The 16,086-nt window shown below is 36.5% G+C and overlaps 1 protein-coding gene across 1 annotated transcript in view; it reads left to right on the top strand.

Moving 5' to 3' along the window:
* LOC150109830 (5-aminolevulinate synthase, erythroid-specific, mitochondrial-like) overlaps positions 1 to 16,086 on the top strand; it is a 180,870-nt gene that overhangs the window by 98,508 nt on the left and 66,276 nt on the right. The window lies entirely within an intron of this gene.

Raw genomic sequence — 16,086 nt, 5'->3', positions numbered from 1 at the left:
AACCCTCCATCTTACAGAACAGCAGAAAATACTGGGAAGAAGGAAAAGAAACAGTGTTATCAATCGCAAAAGACACTCTAGGTTCCAAACCCAAAATAAACAAACAGTGGATAACCCAAGAAATCATAGCTACCATAGAAGAGAAAAGAGAGGCCAAGATATTTGTAAACCAACAAAACAATGAAGAGAATAGAGAAAAATACAGAGCACTAAAAAATAAAGTTGACAACCTATGCAAAAAAGCCAAAGAAAAATGGTTAGAAGAAAAAGCTAAAAAATGCCAAGAAGCATACCAACAAAACAACCTAAAAGTCTTCCATGATACTGTAAGAGAAATTACAAAGGAATTCTCAGCAAAAGCAGTAACAATGATAGACAACAATATGACTGAAACCGGGAATATTGAACATATAAGAAAAATCTGGTCAAACCATTTTAGGACTATCTTCTACCAAGGAAACAAAACTACAATGCCAACAATAGAAGAAAATAATGATCACCCAAAAATTTTACAAGAAGAAGTTAGATACGCAATAAAACAGATGAAAAACAATAAAGCACCAGGCAATGATAATATCCCTACTGAACTGTGGTCATATGGAGGCAGCATATCAATAGAATATTTAACAACCCTATTCAATAAAATACTACAAACAGGAGAGATCCCAGATGACTGGAGAACTGGAAAGATCATCCCAATATACAAGAAAGGAGACAAAAGAGACTGCAGAAATTACAGACCAATCAATTTACTCCCTCACACCTATAAAATATTCATAAGAATTATACAAAATAGATTAAAAAACACCTACGAAGAAATGATAGGCATAGAACAAGCTGGTTTCTGAGGAAACTATTCAACAATAGACCAAATTTTCACATTGCACCAACCAGCAGAGCTCAGCTGGGAAGACCATAAAGAACTATATTGTTGTTTTGTGGACTTTAAACAAGCTTTTGATAACATCAACAGAGAAATCCTTCTTAAAATTCTACTAGAAAAAGCAATAGACAAATATATATTACAGTTTCTGATAAAATATTACTCTAAGACAAATGCAATAATTAAAAAGGACACACTTGCAACAGAACCCATAGAGATCCAGAAAGGAGTAATGCAAGGATGCCCATTATCTCCATGCCTATTCAACATATATCTAGAAGAAGTTGTAAAGAAAGCAATAGACATTGAGCCTGGAATCAATGTCAACGGTCTAAACATAAATAATATCAAATATGCAGATGATCTCATCCTTCTTGCAAGAACCCCAAATGAACTACAAAAGCTGATCAACAAGCTAAATGAAACCTATAAAACATATGACATGACAATAAATATACAAAAGACAAAAGTGATGAAAATAGGGAGGAACAAAACTACCATCTCAGCCACCCTAAACGGAGAACAAATAGAACAAGTAGACAACTTCATATACCTTGAATCAAAACTAACAGAAACAATAGATGAACTCAAAACAATCAAACACAGAATAGCGATAGGATGGACAACCATGGGAAAATTACAGAAAATCTGGAAAACAAACAAGATATCTAAACAAGCCAAAATCAAATTATATGAAGCAATAATTATACCAACAGTCATCTATGGAGCAGAAGCATGGACAGTTAAAAAAAGAGAGGAGAAAAAACTGCTGGCATTTGAAATGAAATGCTTAAGAAAAATAAATAGAACAAGTTGGATAGAAAAGAAAACAAACATCACAGTCAGACAAGAACTATTGTATAAAAAGACAATAATAGAAAAAATTAGAAAACAACAACTGAGATGGTTTGGACACACTGTATGCATGGATGCAGGCAGACTTCCTAACGTCCTAATCAATACTTTTCCAACTGAAAAAAGAAGACCTGGAAGACCAAGAATTACCTGGCTGAAATTAATAAAGAACATCTCGGGATGCAGAACATAACATATAAGGAACTTTTTCGAACAGCAATGAATAGAGAAGACTGGAAGATCCTGCTCAAGAGAAGACTCAACCCGTCTCAGACGGAAGAGAAGAAGAGTGTGTTATTCTAATGTTAATATAATGTTATATATAACATTACTTTGGTGTTTTTAGTTGTGAAACCTCCAAAATGTGATTATCAAAATTAATACAGAAATGTACTGTAAATTCATTTAAATTTGAGTGACTGGACAAATGTGTTGAAATACCCAATGTCAAAGAACAACATGCTGGTTACACTTGGGGAAATGTTGAAATATGATGATATTTAAATATTTGCTCTTATTGAAGTATTAGCATGCAACATCTAAGATCATTTAACAAAGATGTCAACAATTTTAGGCATATCAAATTAAGAGTTTGTGACTTTCACTGTTGTGAATACAGGTGACAGCACACATTGAGTCTGAGACGGGAAACTTGCACACAAAATGTTTTTCATACACACATGGGCTGGCAAAGATTAGAGGGAATATTGCTAGTGATGTTTGATTCCTTAGTCACATTTTAAAAGTTTTTAGTTCTGTCCATTATTATTACATGACACCTCCAGGAAGTCCGAAGACTCATCGAAGGAGGGGGCACCTACTCTACAACTCTGTCTCCACTACTCAGTCCATCAACTACAATGAACCACAACTACACCAACGCCATCTACTGCCCACCACCATTAGTATTTTTGCAGACAATCGCAAACATCCATGCCCATTGTGGGATTCAAATCTGCAGCCTTATGGCTGGAGAGCAGTACACTAACCACTCAGCCAACCAAGCTGGCTATGTTTGAAATTTTTTGTGTTTGAAAATCATTTAAAGCCATTTAGAACTCCGAATTATTTATTTTTTATTTATTTATTTGCTAATGTACTCGATACATTCAAGGATACGTTATCTGTCAATTATCATCAGATGCTAAAGTTTTTCCCCTTATACAGTACACCCTTGATTTAACCAGCAAAATTTCCAGTCCACATGTCACATATGAAAATTAACACCATGTTAATTTTAAAATGCGATTATAACCAAGATTTGCTTATAATTAAATTAACAGGTTATTTTTGTTATTAACTTCCTGTTATTTTTAACGAATTTTGGCAAATAGGCCATCATATGTTGGAAAAACAATGTAGTAATTTAGCTGACATAAATGAGTCACCTCTCATAAAACATGTTTGGCGAATGATTAGGACATGATCACACCAATAGCACTGTAATTGGTTCTTTTGTTGCATGGTGTGACTTTTTGTGGCAGTTTTATGACACACATTTTTTGTAATTTTAGGGAATTAATTATAAAAAAAACAACAGAATTTAAAAGTTAAGAAAAACTCGATTTTTTCAAAGCAGGATTACCTAAACCAAGTGCCTCAACATCGAACATTAACTAAAAGTGTGAAAATTGTGTGTAAAACAATTTTTTTTGTTATTACAGTGCTAATATTGATAAAATTGCAGTATAATGTTAGATATTTTTATTTTAAATTTGCGATTTAACTGACACCCCGTAGCCCCTATTAGTTCGTTAAATCGAGGGTTTACTTCTATTAATTTTTTCATTATGAAATATAAGTACAGTATTTCTTCATTGTTATTATATAAGTTAAGTCTTATTAAATAGTTTAGTTATGTCTTGGTCAAACATGAAGTATGTGACCTGCAAGTTCTCCTCTTTCATGATATATATTTTTATCTGCTAGTTGGGTAATAATAAATTCATATAGAAGCAAATGTCTCATGAGTACTTTGACAATATATAACTGTATGGTTAATTTATTGAGTGTTTTCTTCTATTGATTGATGTATTTTTAGTATATTATTGTAGTTTTTGAGTGTATTTATTGTAGTACAGCATTTAATAACATAATTGTGGAAATATCATTAGTTTTTACTACTCTTAAGAATGGCACTGAAAACTCATCACAACTGGGCAGTGTCTAAAGCTCAAGTTAAAGTTTTTACTACTGAAGAGAATGTTTGTCCCAATGAGAAAAAACATTGCTATAGAGATGATAATTTATCCGAGGATAATCTGACATTGGAAATATGTTGATTAAAGGAAATTATTAGAAAACCAACCTGAGAATTAGAAAAAGTGGAAAAATGTCTAACAAAACAGGGATCAGAAAAGAAGAGGCAAGAAAGCACTAAACTTGATAAACATAATATTAATAACAACAAGGTAAGTCAATTAAAATCTAAGAAAAAAGAGGTGATATGGTACAGTGATTTAATCATAAATTTAGCACTTGCCGAGGGATTCACTACCTCTAGCTTCCTGGGTATGAAAATTAAAATATTATAAATGCAGTCAAGAAAAGAAAAGTAAAAGAGATGGCAGTTCTTGTAGGAACTAATAATTTAAGGCAACAAATATAGTATGATAGAAGATTATGAAAGGTTTGTTGAAAGAAGAGTAAAAAATTGTAGGTGTTGATACCCAGATACAACAGTACAGAGTTAAGAAGATGGGCAATGATGCAAATGATTCAATGCATATGCTGTGTAGAAGAAATGGATGAGAGTTTTTAGATGTGTGGAGTGTTTGATGGCAGAAAAGACTTTTGTATAAGAGTGACAACCTGCACTTGAATTCATTTAGCATCAAGAGCCTGGAAAAATTATTTATTCAGATTAGACTTAATGAAGAGAGTCAGGGGAAACTAGATCAAGGGAGGAATGGGGAAAATGTGTGTGAAAGTTCAACAATGATATGCAAATGTGATAGAGATATCAATGGCTTCAAATATGGTTATGCAACTGGAGAAGGGGTGAAATGTATATTTTGGATTCAGACCTTTTGAGTATATCTGGGAAGGAAAAAGAGAAAACAACAAGATCAAATAGATTGCCTATCTAATTATAGGAATAGGCTAGGTGGTAATTTGTTATGTCTATATACAAATGCCAGGAGCATCAGAAACAAAGGGATTGAGTTTGTTGCTTTATTGAATATGATGTGGCCTGAGATTGTTAGCATTAGTGAAACCTGGCTATCAAAATCAGATATGATAACTGGGATCAAATGTAATGGGTATACTATTTTTAGGAATGACAGAGAGGAGGAGGGAGAGTACTATTAATGATATCAGGAGACTTAAGTCCAGTTAGGGTAGAAACACAACAAAAACAGTGATGGTAACAATCTCAGGCCAAATCATATTCAATAAAGCAACAAACTCAATCCCTTTGTTTCCCTAGTCCATGTAGCGGTGAGTGTGAGACCATCTGGTACGAAGTGAAGGCTAACAAATTGAAATATATGGTAGGGTGTTGCTACAGACCTGGCAGTTTAGTTGTAGGGAAACAAAGAAATGCATAGCAATTTAGCATTACAAATACTAAATGAGCGATCATTATGGAGGACTTTAATTATCCAAACATTGATTGGGCAGGAGCGAAATCTCATAAGAATGAAGTGGAATTTATTGAATTGTTGCAAAGCAACTATCTCCAGCAGCATGTGAAATAAGGAACTCGATGTCAAAGAGATTTACATTTGTTCATAGCAGCAGAAGAGGTCTCTGTTAACAATAACTATTTTACACCACTTGGTGACAGTGATCATGATGTTCCCATTAGAACAGGTTGCATGCTGAACTACAAAACTGGAAATTATGATCAACTTAGAATATTATCTTTGATCCCATGGTATCAGTTACCAAATGGGAAAAATGTCAGCAATTCATGGAAATCTTTGAAAAAGTGCTGAAATGAAACATTATCTAAATGTATCACTAGAGTTCAAAGAATAAATAGGTTGGGGATGAAATGGATGTGCAAGCTTATTATGCAAGGAATCCACAAGAAGAAGATGGTGTGGAAAGAATATCTTGAGAATAAGAGTGAGAGGAGGACATTAGGTCAGGGCTTCTGACCTAATGGCCTCGTTTTATCGTGTTGCACCCTGTTAGGTATCTACCTGGATACTGAACGAATGACGATGGGCTGGCAATTTGGGATTTAACCGACCAAATTGTATTGTTATTGGCTTAAACCAAAACATAAAATGATGGTACAATATGATAGAATTTCATGCTGGCTGGGATATTGCCCGTTTAAACAAGGCCCTTGTTTTTGCCAGGGAACCAGGGCAAACAGCGAAAAGTCAGCTACTGGAACAAATCCTAAAACCCACCCCAACTCAACATCACCAGAGTTCAAGATTGGCTATTAACATAAGCCTGAATGGCAAAAGAATGGAGATAGCTGAGCAATTGGATAAGTACCAGATCGACATAATAGGGATGATGACTGAAACAAAAAAAGGCAAAAACTGGTGAGATCTTTCTGAGCAATAAATACAAAATGTTATATTCAGGCAATGACAATCAAAGAAAAGGAGTAGACATAGTATTCAACATTAAATATGAGGCTAATCTTCTTGAATGGCAGGCAGTCTCAAGTAGAGTGATGTGGGCAAATATCAGAATGGGGAACTGGACAATGAGACTTATTTGTGCCTATGGTTCCATAGAAGGTTCTACTAAGGTAGAATTGGAGAAATTTGTTGAGGCTTTAGAGGAAGCAACTGACAATAAAAAAATAAAAAAAATTAAAAAAAAAAAAGAGGAAAATTTGGTCCTCATTGGGATCTAAATAGCAGAGTAGAAAATGATTGTCAGACATACAAAAATATATTGGGAAAATTTGGAGAAAAGAGCAAAACTAATAATAATGGCAAATACCTGTATTTCTGCTCAGGACACCAGAGTGTACAGAGGATTTGAAATTGGAAGTGATCACTATTTAGTCTTGAGCAGGATAAAATTGAATTTTATATTGAAAAGAAGAACATGTAAGAAAGTTTTAAAGTGAATAAAAGTTGAGCATCTCTCAGATGTGAACTGTACACTGAAATATACAAATATTATTCAAGAAAAAAATGAAAGAGTTGGAGAACAGGAACCAAACGTTGGAGATTCAGTGGCAAGCCATGAAGAAAAAAAAAAAAAAAACACTAATCGATTCAGCCAGAGAGATATGTGGTGAGGTTGTTTGTAAGAATAGAAAAATCAGAACTCCATGGTGGACACAGGAAGTTAAAGGTAGTGAAAGAAAAGAAGAAAGCATATCACAAGTTCCTACAAATAAGTCAGCTTGTGTTCTTATAAGTCAGCTTGTGTTCTTAGAGAATACAGAGACAAATGTAAGAAAGCTAACACTGTGTAAAACTAGCTAAACAAAAGTCATGGGAGGACTTTGGTAAGAACATAGAAAATAAATATCAAGAAGGTTGCAAGATATTCTGGAGGTTGTTGAAGCTCAGAAATCGAGAAAAGATTGCTGTCAGTGGAACTAGAGATGATAAAGGTGACATGAAAACTGGAGAAAAAGATATCCTTGAAGTATGGAATAATTACTTTGAAAAATTGTAAATGAAACAAACAGTGATAGCACAGTGGTAAAAAACACTGACCAGGCATGGTTAGTGTTTAGATACACATCCATACTTGAAGTAGAAAAAGCCTGAAATGTGGAAAGGCAGTAGGAGTAGATGATATTCAACCAGAGGTGCTCAAGTATGGAGGTATAAAAGTCTTACAGTGGCTGCACTGCATAGTTAAGGTCTGGACAGAGGGACGAATTCCAGATGATTGGAGTAGAGCGCTCATAGTACCCATATACAAAAAGAGAAATAAAACTGAGTGTGAAAATTACAAAGGAATTTTTCTATTGAGTGTTCCTGTTAATATAGTATGCTTGCATACTATATTACCAGGAACACTCAATAGAAAAATTCCCTTCTCAACCATTTCTAAAGTATGCTTGCATATAGTATGCAAGCATACTTGAGAAACGGTTGAGAAGGATTGTGGAAGAGAAGCTCAGTGAAGAACAAGCTGGATTCATTAGAGAGAAATTAGTCAAAACACTAAATTAGCTGTATGCAAGACAGTATTCAGGCCACTTTTAACTTGGATCTGAGAGCTGCATCAGAAGTAAAACACTTGACTAAAGACTAGATGCTGCAGATATGAGAGTCCTGAGAAAGATTAGGGGCATGAACAGATGGCATCAATGACAATATCATATTAAAAACAAGGATATTAGGAAAGAACTTGACATTGTCAGCATCCAGGAACACGTTAGCAGAGCTAATCTCAGGTGGTATGGTCATCACTTTAACAGAATGGGAGAGGAAAGATTAGCAAAACAGGTGTTCTCTGCCAGGTTGGCAGGAAAAAGACCCAGAGGAAGACCAAGATATAGGTGGAGTGATACAGTAAAAAGTGCTTTAGAAGATAGAAATATAAGATCTGATAATGTTGGAGTCTTGACAAGTAACAGCTGATTTGGAAGAAAAATTGTAGATAGGAATTTAGTAATGATGTAATTTTTCATGTAGTACTGTCATATTCGGTACACGCTTTGAGGGTATATATCAGGAATTTGATGATGATAGTCTACAGAGAAAGTGTCGATTTCAAATTTATTAACCAAAGTAAGAACTTTGAAAAAGACTATACTGTAGACAATTTTATGAACACATTAAAAAAATATATTGGGGAAGGGGGATGGGTTCTCCAGGAAAATACTAGTGACATGGTTTCAGAGATAAACTGATTCAAGTACATGAATATAAGACCATTTATTCTGCTTATGTTATTTTTAATGTTTAGATAATCAATATGTTATTATTATTATTATTATTACGGGCAACTCCAAGGAGTCCTTTTACTCATCGAGGGAGGCCCAACATCATGTCAAGAACAACTATTCAACATTCACAGTATCTCTCATACTTCACCTTGAACTCATTTACAGTCATGGCACTCACAACAGACTCTGGCAGCTTATTCCACTCATTTACCACTCTCCAAGTAAAAAAACCTAGCTCTAACACTCCTGTTAACCACATTTTTGCGCAGCTTCCATGTATGGCCTCTAGTCCTCCCACCACCAGTCCTATTCTCAAAATATCTTCTGAATTAATCTTATAGAAACCCTTCAGTAATTTGAATGTCTCAATCATATCACTCCTTTTCTGCCTATCAACCAATTTCTGCAGCCCACAAATCTTCAACCTGTTCTCATAAGGTTCATTCCATAGTCCTGCTATTATCTTGGTCACTCGCCTCTGGATCCTCTCCACCTCCTCCCCATCAAGAAGAAACCCTGGCACCCATATCTGGGCACAGTAGTCTAGATGGGTTCTTATCAAGGCTTGATACAGAGGAACAATAACCTGTTTGTCTCTGCTCATTAAAGTGTTTTTTGCAGCCAAGTGATATAATGAGCTGATTTTGCCACTTTTGCGATGTGTCCCTTAAACTTCAACTTCCTATCCACCAACACTCCCAAATCCCTGGCCTCGTCAATCTCCTGGAGTACAGTTCAACCAACGTGATATATACTGCTGCTAATCTTTTTACCCCAAAATTCAAAACCTTACATTTTTCCACATTAGATTGACATCCATTCTCCTTAGCCCAGACCTCCAAACTATCCAAATCAGCCTGCAAAATTTTGACATCCTGAGCATTCACTGTTGCTCTACCCAACTTTGCATCATCCGAAAACAAATGCACCGTTCCTCTCAGATCCTTTCCTGTATTGTTAATGAACAAATTAAACAGTAGTGTTCCAAGAACAGAACCCTGTGGCACACCACTAGTCACAGGCCATCTTTTGGACTCTACTTCTGAATAAACCACTCTGATATCTCTCCATCAACCACCCTCCTATCCATCTTGCCAACTCTATATCCATTCTCATATGCTGCAGTTTACTGATTAGAATTCCATGTGGTATCCTATCAAAGGCTTTACAAGGTCCAGTAGAATCACTGTAAACCCATTACCCCCTCATCCAGTTTAGCCGTCACTGTTATAAAACATGAGCAAGTTACTGAGGCAAGATCTACCCTTCACAAAACCATGCTGTCCCCCTTACAGTATCCCATTTTCATCTATCCAATCTTGTATTTTCCTCTTGACTATTTTCTCCAAGACCTTGACAACAATTCCTGATATGCTGATCGGCCAGTAATTTTCAACAGCAGAACTTATTAAACCTATAATGAAGTTTTTTTTTTTTTTAAATTTTGCTTTAATCTACACGAATATACATTGTTTTTATTTTCTTTAGAAAGAATTTTCATCATCATGCTTTTCAAGGATTTAGGCCTAGAAGAGTGGTCTGTTCCAGCCTTAGAAGTCATCGTTGAATCCCTTTAGAGCAGGGGTGGGGAACCCCCTCGCTTGTGAGTCTATTTCAATTCGCCCCTTTGCTGATGTACTCGTATGTACATCAGCACACTACACTATATATAAGAGTTAAAATTTGCCAGTCGCCCGCGGACGTTTTTAAATTAACAATTTTCGCCCATGTTACTAAAAAGGTTCCCCACCCCTGCTTTAGAGGATGTCCTGGTTTTCTTTTTCCTAATGGTTTGTATTTAAGGCTTGTTTTGGTAAATCTATAAATAAATTCATTTTTTCAACATGTTCAGTTCATTTATGTTTATATTTTTTAATTTTTTTTCTATTACTGATTCCTAGTTTCATTCTTTCATAATTTCTTCATTTCTTTTGTGATCCTTATTATTATTATTACCACCCCAAGACCTCATGGAGTCGAAGACTCATGTGGGAGGTCCTTTTATCTCTCTCACACACACACACACACACACACACACACACACACACACACACACACACACACACACACACACACACACACACACACACAGCTCATCTTACCATGTTTTAAACACATTCAAACTCTTTGCCGACACTACATTCTCAGGCAAGGCATTCCAATCATTCACAACTCTGCACGAAAAAACCTGCCACTCACTCCCCTACTCACACACCCTCTTTATACAGTTTCCAGGGATGACCTCTGGTTCTCCCCTGATCTCCCACTATTCTCTGTAAAACTTCTCCAGTATTGATCCTATAATAAACCCTTACCAACTCGTAGGTTTCTATCATATCTCCCCTTTTCCTCCTGTCCACCAGACTCTGCAAATTACATCTTCTCAATCTTTCCTCATACTCAACATTCCAGAGGTCAGAAACTACCTTAGTCAGTCACCTTTGGACCCTTTCCAACATCTCTTCATCCTTCTGAAAACCCGGTGACCAAATCTGGGCACAATAGTCCATGTGTGGCCTAATCAAAGCCTTATACAACGGAACAAGAATCTCCTTACTTCTACATGTCAGTGTCCTCTGCATCATTCCCAGAAGCCTTTGTGTTGTCTTCACAATTTTGGCAATGTGTCCCCTAAATTTTATATCCTTATCCATATCACCCCCAGATCTCTTATTTCCTCTACCTCCAACAATAAATTCTGCATCACATCTTTGTTTTCCAAATTTTAAAACCTTACATTTTGCAACAATGAACTCACATCCCCATTTCCGTGCCCAATCACTCAATCTATTCAAGTCTTCCTGTAAGGCCACAACATCTTCACTAGACTTCATAGTTTGTCCCAACTTTGCATCATCTGCAAACAAATGAATATCTCCATCCAAATCTTTACCTATATCATTAATATACAAGTTAAACAGTAATGGACCTAAAACAGTCCCCTGAGGCACTCCACTATTGACTTTTCTTTTCCTGGATATCACTCCCCCATACACAACTTGTTGATTCCTATCAGATAGCCAGTCTCCAATCCAATGCACCAATCTAATATCCAACCCCATCTCTAGTTGGACTGTCAACCTATCATGAGGTACTCTATCAAAAGCCTTTGTGAAATCCAAGTATATTACTGTGTATCCTTTTCCTCTGTCCAAGGAAGCAGTCACTTTATTTTAATAAGTAAGTAGATTACTAAAACATGACCTCCCTTTAGCAAATCCATGCTGTCCATCAAAGATAATACCATTGTTATCAACCCAACTCTGGATCCTAGTTCTCACAAGCTTCGCCAACAACTTAACCACAACATCTGACACACAGATAGGCCTATAGTTTGATGCTTGAGTTCGATCACATCATCATCAATCATCACATCAAATAGAGTATATTTTGCAGTTTTTCTCATAAACTTTATTTCAGCTGTTATTAATCTTTGTCTTTTTGTTTTATTGTCCAGATTTCACTTTCATACAATGACTGGTAATGTATTGTATACTTTTAATCTAGTTTGTTTTTGAAGTAGGTTAGTGTTAAATATAGAGTGAATTACACTTGTTATTTTTAAATATTTTGCAGTTTTTAAGTTTATATCATTTTCATATGTAATCATACATCTCCTAGGTAGTTAAATTAATTCACCTGTTCTAAAATCTTATCTATTACTATTTTAGTTCTTATTGGATCTTGTCCGTTAAAGGCCATCATTTTTGATTTTTCTGTTGATTATCATTGCATAATCTTTGGTTATTTCATTTAAATTTAAAATATCTTTCTGTAAGTTCAGAATTTGTAATTATTATTTGGTCATCAGCAAAAAGGAGTGTGTTTAAGCTCAAAGTAGAAAGTTTATTACTTTGATGGAAATTTTTATTCCATTTTATTATTATTTTATTTCATTTAGATAAATATTAAAAGGAGTTGCTGAAAGGGGACATCCCTGTCAGACTCCCTGCACTGCAGTCAGATATAGCTGAATCATAGCCTTATAAATAGAGAGAAATAACTCCCTCACTTTACCTTGTTAGTATGTATTTCACCTGCCAGTTAAGATTCTAAGAGCTTTTTGCCAGCATTTGTGGTATACCCTCTGAACCTCAACTCTTTGCCCACCATTACTCAAGTTCCTTCAGTTCAGTACCATCAATGGTGATACACAGATGAAGTCTTCAACTCAAAGTGTATAACCTTGAACCTTTTAACATCAAATTGACAACCATTATCCTTTGGCCATGGTGCCAATTTTTTCAAATCATTCTGCAGGGTATCTACATCACCTAGATCAACTATTTCTGTCTCTAGTTTTGCATTTTCAACAAACAACTGAATATTCCTCTCCATTCCAAAATCATTCTCTCTCAGTGCTGTAACAAGGGTATGGCAAAAGAGGCGCCCACCACGGGCTCCAACTAGGTTTGGGGCGTAAAAAATGTTAAAAATAAATAAATAGATACAATATAAAATAGCGGAATTTTATATTTTTAAATTTCGGCAATATGCCGCTTTAGACACACAAATTCTGCAACACACTGCAACTCATTTTGATGGGGTTAATAGTAAGTATTTAACATATTGTCTTTAGTAAAATTTAACTTGTTACATTTAAATTTTTCAAAATTTTTGTTATTTTTGGGTTGAGGGTGCAAGTTAGACACTTGTTACAGGCCCTTCATACCCTTGTTACTGTACTGTTCTCTCTATATAATTAATATACGAATTTGAATAGTGGCCTCAGTACAGAGAACAGAGTACCCACTCACATGAATATGATTATGGAAAGTACATGTCAAAATTTTTCTATAAGTATCTATATCTATAGATACTTATATCCCACTTATAGTAATTTCTATAGAAACATGGCTGACGGAAGATGATATAGTTAGTGGGATAGAATGTGTAGAATGGATAGAATGTTTAGGAGGGACAGACAGAATAAAATTGGGGGAGGGGTGTTATTGATGATAGCTGATGAACTGCAGCCAAGGAGAATTGAAGTATTGCAGGATAGTGAAAGGAGCTCATTTGAGGCTATTTGGTGTGAGATTGACACTGGCAGAATAAAATATACAGTTGGGTGCTGCTATAGACCAGGTGATGGAATAGATGGTGGAGATGGTATGCATAAACAAATTGATGAAATGAGTGGAAGGAGGGTAATTATTACGGGGGATTTCAACTATGGTAACATTGATTGGAAGGAGGAGAGGACACATGTGAGGAAGGAAATGGATTTTATTCAATTATTAAGGGATAACTATCTGAAACAGCATGTAATTGAAAATACTAGGGGTGTGAGAGTGCTTGACCTGGTAATTGCATCTCAAAATTTGTCTCAAAATTTGACTGTAATGAATATGACCATGTTGCCACCTATTGGTGAGAGTGATCATAAGATCTTGACCTGGGAGGTGGCTAAAGGTGTGCAATTTGTGATTAAGACAGGGTATATGTGGAATTACCGTGCTGGCAAGTATGACAAGCTTAGGAGATTGCTTGGATCAGTGCCATGGCATGTACAACTGCAAGGGCTGGACGTTGATAGAGCATGGGAAGTGGTCAAAGAGCATTTACAGGAGGTTATGGCTGATTGTATACCTAAGGTCCGAATAGTGAAACAAGTAGGGGTTAAATGGATGAATAACACCATTAAGCTTGAGCTGCAAAAAAAGAAACAACTATGGAGGGAATTTAAAGAAAGGGGTGACCTGCAGGCACACGAACGGTATAAAGTGCAGGCCAGAAGGGTAACAAGTGTGGTAAAAACAGCAAAAGCCGATTATGAAAGGAAACTAGCTATGCAAGCAAAAGAGAATCCCAAACCGTTCTTTCAATATGCTGCAAGCAAGGAAAAAACTGTACATGGCAAAATGATTTTAAGGAATGACGATGGTAAAGAGTTCACTGAACCAGTCGATATAGTGGAGTTACTGAGCGTGCACTTTGCAAAAGTATATCATCCAGGTGGCGACGTTGAAAAAATGAAGGAACCATTAGTTTATACGGGAATTGTGATGAATGAAGTGGAGGTGAATAGTCTATTACAGAACCTTAATGTGAATACATCTGTGGGATTGGATGGTATACCGGCACGGGTCTTGCATGAAGCGGCTAAGGAATTATCAGTGCCCTTGACCATGTTGTTTAATCTGAGTCTCGGGTCTGGCTTAGTCCCGAAGGCGTGGAAAGAGGGGAAAATAGTTTCACTGCATAAAGGAGGATCCAAGACTATGGTTGCAAATTACCGACCAATCAGCATATCAGGAGTCGTTGTCAAGGTCTTGGAGAAAGTAGTCAAGGGAAAAATACAGGAATGGATTGATGAAAAGGAGATACTGTACAGAGGACAGCATGGCTTTGTGAAGGGTAGATCATGCCTCAGTAACTTGCTCAAGTTTTATAACAAGGTGACGGCTGAACTGGATAAGGGAAATGGGTTTACAATGATACTGCTGGACCTGGCAAAGGCGTTTGACAGGATACCACATGGAATTCTAATCCGTAAACTACAACATATGGGAATGGATATAGGGTTGGTGAGATGGATAGCTGGGTGGTTGATGGAGAGATATCAAAGAGTAGTTTATTCAGGAGTAGAGTCCAAAAGACGGCCTGTGACTAGTGGTGTGCCACAGGGTTCTGTTCTTGGACCACTGCTGTTTAATCTGTTCATTAACGATATAGGGAAGGGTCTAAGTGGGACAGTTCATTTGTTCGCTGATGATGCAAAGGTGGGTAGGGCTATAGTGAATGCAGAAGATGTCAAAGTCTTGCAAGATGACTTAGATAGATTGGAGTTCTGGACTAAGGAGAATGGATGTCAATTTAATGTGACAAAATGTATATGGTTATGCATTTCGGAGTGAAAAGATTAGCAGCAGTATACCACATTGGTGGAACTGTACTCCAAGAGATTGATGAGGCCAGGGACTTGGGAGTGTTGGTGGATAGGGAGATGAAGTTTAGGGGGCACATTGCGAAAGTAGCTAAATCAGCTCATCAACTCACTTGGTTGTTGAAAAATACCTTGATGAGCAGAGACAAGCAAGTTATTGTACCTCTGTACCGAGCCCTGATAAGACCTCATCTCGACTACTGTGCCCAGATTTGGTCACCTCGGTTCCTTCTTGATGGGGAGGAGGTGGAGAGGATCCAGAGGCGAGTGACTAAGATGATAGCAGGTCTATGGAATGAACCATATGAGAACAGGTTGGAGATTTGTGGGTTGCAGAAACTAGTTGATAGGCGGAAAAGGGGAGATATGATTGAGAAATTCAAATTGCTAAAAGGATTCTATAGGATTAATTCAGAGGATATTTTTGAGATCAGGACTGGTGGTGGGAGAACTAGGGGACACCCATGGAAGCTGGGCAAGAGCGTGGTTAGCAGGGGTGTTAGAGCTGGGCTCTTTACTTTTAGAGTGGTAAATGAGTGGAATAAGCTGCCCGAGTCTGTTGTGGGTGCTATGACAGTGAGCGAGTTCAAGGCAAGGTATGATAGATACTGTGAGAGTGTTGAACAG

Source organism: Typopeltis vanoorti, chromosome 1 (assembly GCF_054136105.1).
Source record: "Typopeltis vanoorti isolate ZY-2024b chromosome 1, IOZ_Tvanoo_1.0, whole genome shotgun sequence".
In the NCBI taxonomy this organism is placed as follows: Eukaryota; Metazoa; Arthropoda; class Arachnida; order Uropygi; family Thelyphonidae; genus Typopeltis; species Typopeltis vanoorti.
The sequence above is the reverse complement of the archived record's forward strand: the minus strand, read 5'-3'. Positions and strand labels throughout refer to the sequence as shown.